We start from the raw sequence: 6935 nt of genomic DNA, 5'->3' as shown, positions 1-6935 counted from the left end.
CAAATTCACAGGGTGAGATCTGGTCTCCTGTAAAAACTAGATGCAGTAGCATATAGTATCATATATAGTACCTGGCCCATGGTCATATTCAGTAAGGTACCTATCTGGAGCATTAAGGTGCCCTGCCAGGTAATAGTGATAATAAAGTGTGTGTGTTTCTCTCTGTGTGTCATTGTGAACAGGCTTGATCTTCTTCAATCTTCCTTCAAGAGTTTGGATGAAAATAGTTTTATTAATGAACCCATTTCCCAGGAAGAAAAGCCAAGGGTTAGAGGAGCCAAGATCCCAAGGATCACGCAGCCAACTCTGGCATCTGAGACGGATCTTCACCCTTCAAGACTGGCATCGTTTCCACTGTACTCTGCCCTCCTCCAGCCGCGTTAGTCAATTATTCTTTGCCCTGACTAGAAGAAGTACCCCAAAGACAGGAAGAGATTAATTTCCCCTGAAGATTGCCGGGCTCCACTCAGGGAACTTGGTTATTGAGAAAAGAATTAGATATTTGTCAGCAGGAGACAACAGCTTGTAGGGAATGTGATAAACTCAGCCGAGAGCTCGCCAAGGGTGACGGCCCAAAGCTGGTGACAGCATGGGCCTTTTGGATCTTGCGTAAGAAAACTACAGCTAGTGTTTGTCTAGCATTTTACAGATGGCAAAGTCCTTCCTGAGGCTTTGTCTCGTTTGACTCCAACAGCCCTGTGCTCTGAGGTGACTTCCTATGTCAACGCAGTCACTATGGGAAATTGAGGCTTAGAGAAATCCAGCTGGTGAGTCAATGTCAGGGTGAGATGCAGTGCCCGAGCTGGGGACTCAGACCATCCATTGTCAGCTGAAGAGTTTGCAAGGTGGCTACTTCTGGTTTCCACAGCAACTGAAATTTGCATAGTGCTCTGTGGTGACAGAAGAGTCCTAATTTTGACTTCCAGTTCTCTAGTTACAAGGATATCATCCATATTACCTATAGGAGACAGCAAGGGTTTGGAAGCTTCAGAGGACTTTCCCTAGGACTCTGTTAGCAATTGCCAGGACCAGAGCTCACCGTGGGGTGCTTTAGTACTTAGTCAAGTCGGGGTGGAGGCAGCCCTCACAAGGGGAGGAACAGAGTTACAGCACAGGCCTTCGCAAGAGTATATGTTGTCTCATTTGCTAGTGAGGATCAGCTGGATTTCTTGTGGTCCTTTACTAGCAGGAGCAAGGAAACAACCCAAGGAGCTAAAAGTGTAGTATCGGAAGCAGGCATTTCTCAGAGACCAGAGGCAGGTGTGGCTTCCTGTGCAGGAGGGAATTCTGGGTCTCCTATGCCGAGTAAGCTATTCATCTGTGGTCTGTCTGCCTCTTGTTATTGCTCAGGCAATAATGGGAGTGAAGACAGTGAGGAGGAAGAGGAGACGAGAAAAGCAGAAAAAAGAGGTGAGAGCAATTGGGAAAGGGAGGGAGGAGAAAAAAATGAAGGAGGGGGATAAAGAGGAGGGGATAAAAGCTGATATGCCCTGATATTCTGAATGAGAATTAGCTTCCAGCCTGTAAATAGCACGGGATCTGATGGCAGACTAGGCTTTGGTGCCTTGTCCAACTAAAGGGCTTTTATATCGGTTGCAGAATCTAGCTGTTTATTTGTCTTTGCTTGTATTGCAAATTTATAATGAGCTGAGAAAGGAACAGACTTTTTTTTCTTTTCTGTTTTTTTTCTCTCTCTCTTTTTTTTCAGTTGGCCTCTCACTCACTTCCCAACAGTGTCTGGGTTTCCCCCAAAGCTACCAAGTGCTAATTTGAAAAATATGTCGCCGACAAGTGGAAGCAAAGGAGGCATCCGTTGTGAAATACCCTGTGGGTCACAGAAGAATTTAAAGAGAGGAAGATAGACAGACACAGGGTTACAGTGAAAGAATTAGGGAAGTACAGAGAGAAGGATGAAAGAGGGAAGAAAGAAGAGAGAGAGAGAGAGAGAGAGAGAGAGAGAGAGAGAGAGAGGAGTTGCTAGTGCCCTGATTAAGGGAACCTATGGGAATGAGAAGCAGATGGCCAGAAAATGCTAAACATTCAAGTCGCAGTTCAGCTTGGTAAAAGAGAAGATTGCTGGATGCAGTCCTCTACTGGACATGAAGGATATACAAGAACCTCATTGTTAATATTAGTCCCTGCATTTCCCAGAGTCCCATGTAGGGCACTTCATAAGAAACATTTAGAGTTAAGTATGCTAGGAAAATAGCTGCATCTTCTGAGAACCTCCTGAGAGTTCTTGTGGGTAGAAAGAACTATTACTGATGAGTTTGCTGATCTCGCCTTGGCTGTTGGGAAACATGACAAAATTTACAACTCAAACAGAGCTTCAGCAGAGAGCCTACCAATTGTTGAACCTTCTCCTATTTGTCCCTTAGCTCGCCTCTGGTTTTAATGAGAAGAGCTGTCTTGATGATTTTTTAAAAACACAAATATTCTGTCTTTTCAGTCTGTTATATGAATGGCTACAAAAGTCTTTGTGCAGCAGGAAAGATGTAAGTCAATAACTGAGAACAGATATGATCAAAACCTTGACAGAACAACATTAGCCCTAGCAGATTAAAAGGGCCAATGAGCAATGGGACAATAGCCTGAATTCCGACTTCAGACTTTGTATGCATGCCTCAAGAAAGGCACCTTAGAGAGAACCAAGTGGCTGACCCAGAGAAGTTGCCCGGAGCATGCAACTGTTCTTATTTGTAGAGCACCAAACGGAAGGTCTTAGAATTAAATTGAAATCTTGTCTCTGAAATCCTTTCTTGAGCTTTGTCAACCTCCCTATGGAGGTTTAAAGCATTGGGAAGAGATGGGGTTTGGAGTCCAAAGACTGAAGTTTGTTGGCTTCTCCTTTGGAGACTCAGCAACTGTAAGATCCCAGCTTGACTCACAGACAGCGACACTGTAACTCTCATTGTGTTACAGCAAATTAAGGTTCTGTGTGATGTAGGTGGGTCTTCTTTCTATGTGTTGTTTTCATTGGTTAACTAATAAAGAAACTGCTTGGCCTGATAGGTCAGAACACAGATGGGTGTAGTAGGCAGAACAAAATGCTGGGAGAAAAAAAGTAGAGTCAGGCAGATGCCATGATTCCCCTTCCCCAGACGGACGCTGGCTAGACTCATACCAGTAAGCCACGACCTCGTGGTGACATACAGATTATTAGAAATGGGTTAGTCAAGATGTGAGAGTTAACCAATAAGAGGCCAGAACTAATGGGCCAGGCAATGTTTAAATGAATATAGTTTCCATGTAATTACTTTGGGTAAAGCTAGCCAGGAGCTGGGCTGCAGGAAGCGGTCCGCTGCTCCTTTTACAACAATTGGCACCGCTCCTTTTACAACATCTGTGCTCTTAGTTTACAGCATGTGATTTCTTTCTACCCAGTTCTCACTATGTTCCCGCCCTACCGTGGCCATCCTTTGCCCAGGACCCCTCTTCTCTCCCTGACACCATGGTCAGCTCCTACACAGTCTCTAAAGCCCAGTTCAGCACTGTCATGTTGATGACTCACAGCCCACCATTCTTTGTGAGTACTTTGTTTTCACTTCTGGCCAGCCATAGGCCCCCACCCTTACCATGGTATGATAACGGTGGAAAGCAATGGTTGGGTTGTCTTCTGCCTGACAAAAACCTCAGAGCTGCCTCCCCAGTGAAAAAGATGGTTCTGTCCATCTTTAACTCTCCAGCACACCGTAGTTTCTTCAGGGTGCTCAGACAACCTCAACTGGGTGGCTAGTGGCCCCTAGGAGTGGAGAACAAAGATTTCTCAGGATGGTTCCTGACTGTGGGTATGTTCTGGGCTACAGGAAATCACGATGATCAGAATGAAGTAGAAGTGCTGAAGTGAATTCTTTCCCTATCTGGCCATGTGATGGATGCTTCCAGTTTGGTCTGAGGACTGAAAACAGTCCTGCTTTCCAAGCCTAAGATCATGTTGATAAATTTACTCGAGTTTGGGATCTGGAGCTTCAAGTGTTGCTCTTGGCTCTTTTGCTTTTGGGGGTTAAAAACAAACAAACAAACAAACAAACAAACAAACAAACCAACAAACCATGAAGCAGATTGGATAGTGGTGAGAAGTGGAGAGCAGAGGGAGTGGCGTGAAGGCTGTGACGCCACCTGGATAAGTGGCTTAATCACCCATTTCCTCGTTTGAGAAGTGGGAACAAGGGCAACCACGACTGCACTGACTTGCCGGGAGCACTAAGGGACACATGCATGGAAAACAAGCAGAGTGCTGGCCCACAGCAGGGGTGCTTTCCGTTTATAACTGAATTACATCCTTGTCTTCCTACAGGAGCCCTACACAGATCGAGCTTTCGGAATGCTGACTGTTGATTCATTCCTGTCATCCCTCTATGTGGTCGTGTGCTCTTGCATTGTCTGAGAAAGACGACACAGGTGTGACTGGGACCTCAGGGCACCCTGACCGGCGGTGCTCCCCGACCCTGCTGTAGTGTTCAGAGCTCATCAAAGCGTTGCCTCCTGTCTAGAGGCAGCCTCTGGGGAAGTGTCCGCAAGGGGGACCACATCCAGTTATTTCCTGTTTGTATCAAGAGGGTGGCATTCGCTCTACTGTTTTTGGAAAGAACAGATATGTATGCCCAGGTGCTTTACAAATAAAAAGGTCTGTCTATATCTTTGTGGTTTATAATAGCTACCTAAGATTGAATTCAGTTCCATGGACCACAGCATCAAAACAATTTTGTGTGTGCTTGAACGGCTGACAACAATGTATTTGTAGTCATCAGCCAGGCGTGTGGGAGATGACACCAGAGAAGAGGACGGAAGAGAAATGCTGTGATGTCTTTAAGAATTTGGTGCTAGTTGTAGATTTATTCAGGTATAAAAGAAAAGGTGTGTGGGGGGGATTCTTCCTAGCTACAAATGAAACCTGGCGTAATCTCTTCCAGTTGACAGGGAACCGCGCTCACCTCTGCTGACCTAAGAGAGCCGCCCCTGGGATTATGGAAAGTTGTCGCAGAAATATTGCATTCTCTTAGCCATGGGAGCTGCATCAGCATTTTAGAAGATTGCTGAACTCAACTATTTAGAGAGCCCTACATCTTCTCCCCGACAGGACACCAGAGCAGCGGGGAGGATGAAAGGGAAAGAGACGGCTCAGGAAGGAGCGTGGTGATTTAAACGGATCTCCTGTTCACTTTGAAAACGGGTGTCAAGCAGGCAGCTGGGAGTCGGGATATTGTTCCAGCCGAGTCTTCTAGACTTGGGCAATTGCTGTGTTCCTGACGATTTGTGTGCCTGGAAGAGTTTTGTAAAACAGCCATTTCAAGCCCCTTGGGAAGACCCTCTGGAAGTGTCTTTTGGGATCAGGATCCTTTGGGGACGGCAGCTTTAGATGTTTCATACATTTGAAGTTTTAGGATTTGGATTGTTTTTGAAAGATGAACAAGACTCACAAAAATATTTTGAGTTTCACTAGCAATTTCTTAAATGCTGGTTTGATCATATTAGACAAATGTGTAAGACCTTGCCAAGTATTGCAAAGCTCATTGGAAATTAATTCAATTAAAGTAACCTGGACAGTTTGACACCTCAGATCACCGTGTAAATCCAATTATTTGACACAGTATGAAGCAAAAGGGTTGAAAATTTCTGTGTAATCCTTTATATCTAGAACATTTACATCTTTCAGGCATCCTTTTGGAGGGCAGAGGAAACTTAAATATTCAAAAAATGTTCCCATGGGCTAGTGAAAGAATATGGGGCGTTTGGCTTAGTGGACGGTATGCATCGGGACCGGAGATCACCCACCAGCTTTTTGAACATCTACACACCCTTCACCATCGTCCTGGACACTTTCATGCTTTTTGTTTCTCATTTTATCATTGCAAATATGGAGGCTTAGGAGATGCACATGAATTGCTGCTCAAGGCTTGCAGCTGGACTTGGAGTTAACGGATCTAGGACTTAGAGGCTGAGGCTTTGTTCTTCAGTGTAATTATGTAAGAAGCAGAAATATTGGAGCAGAGGCAAGAGGATCAAATCTCAAGTTTGAGTCTAACATGGTCTATATGCATGGTCTATAGAGTGACCTGTAGACCAGATGGGACTACCTAGAGACCTTATCTAACCTTACAAGCAAACAAAACTTGCTAATGGTCTGACTTAAGAGTAAAGAGTATGGGAACAGAAGGGAGAATTTCAAACTGGAGGGCCAAGATGAAGCTGGAAGAAGCTTCACAGTGTAGCTCTCACAAGCTTACGGCTGTCATTTACCAAGTGCTTGCTATGAGCCAGGCATGATAGGAGGGCTTTCTCATTAAAACCCAGACTTCCCACGAAGTACTGACTCATCATTTAACTGCAAAGATGCAGAAACTGAGGTTCTGAGAGGGAAGTTGGCTTGCCTCGGGCCATGCACATCCTTAAGCAAGGGCCTTCAGGCATAGGCTTGTGTCTATGTGCCTTGTGTCTCTTCCATCCTGCCTGACAGTTCACGCTCCAAACCCCTGAAATGTAAATGCTTTTGGATACCATTATAAACTGGAATTTAGGCGTAAGTCCAAGACTTGTTCAGTAATGGATAAGGAAAACATGCAACGATGTATGTTAGCCCTCTGCACCAACAGTTTCTTACTGGAAGGGAAATGCCTCCTTTGATGCGCTGAGAGCAGTTAACGCACAGAGATTTAAGCTGCTGCAGTGTCTTTACATCTGGAAAGACAGTTTTAAAGATGTATTTTTATAAACATCACGAGAACACATAGCCTAAAAAGTCAAGTCATTTTACAAGCTATAGAATGGAGAAAGGCAATCTTTTAAGTTTCTGGCTCTCTCTTGTTTTTTGATTCCTTCTTTTATTTTTGTCCCTGATTTTCCTGGCAATCTCTTATATTTGTGTTTTCTCCATCTAACACACATACTTGAATTAATGTTTCCTTTTCATTTCCTTTCTATTCCCTCCCCCTTCT

General features: G+C 44.6%; 1 long non-coding RNA gene across 1 annotated transcript; it reads left to right on the top strand.

Annotated features, from left to right (window-relative positions):
- The first annotated feature begins 651 nt into the window (after nt 1-651).
- On the top strand, nt 652-5559 carry LOC125391006 (uncharacterized). Its single transcript, XR_014997282.2, has 3 exons — nt 652-767; nt 1351-1410; nt 4298-5559. It is a non-coding gene; the product is annotated as an uncharacterized LOC125391006 (long non-coding RNA).
- The last annotated feature ends 1376 nt before the right edge of the window (nt 5560-6935 follow it).

The sequence above is a fragment of the Myodes glareolus genome, chromosome 16 (genome assembly GCF_982192425.1).
Source record: "Myodes glareolus chromosome 16, mMyoGla1.1, whole genome shotgun sequence".
NCBI classification, from domain to species: domain Eukaryota; kingdom Metazoa; phylum Chordata; class Mammalia; order Rodentia; family Cricetidae; genus Myodes; species Myodes glareolus.
The sequence above is the reverse complement of the archived record's forward strand: the minus strand, read 5'-3'. Positions and strand labels throughout refer to the sequence as shown.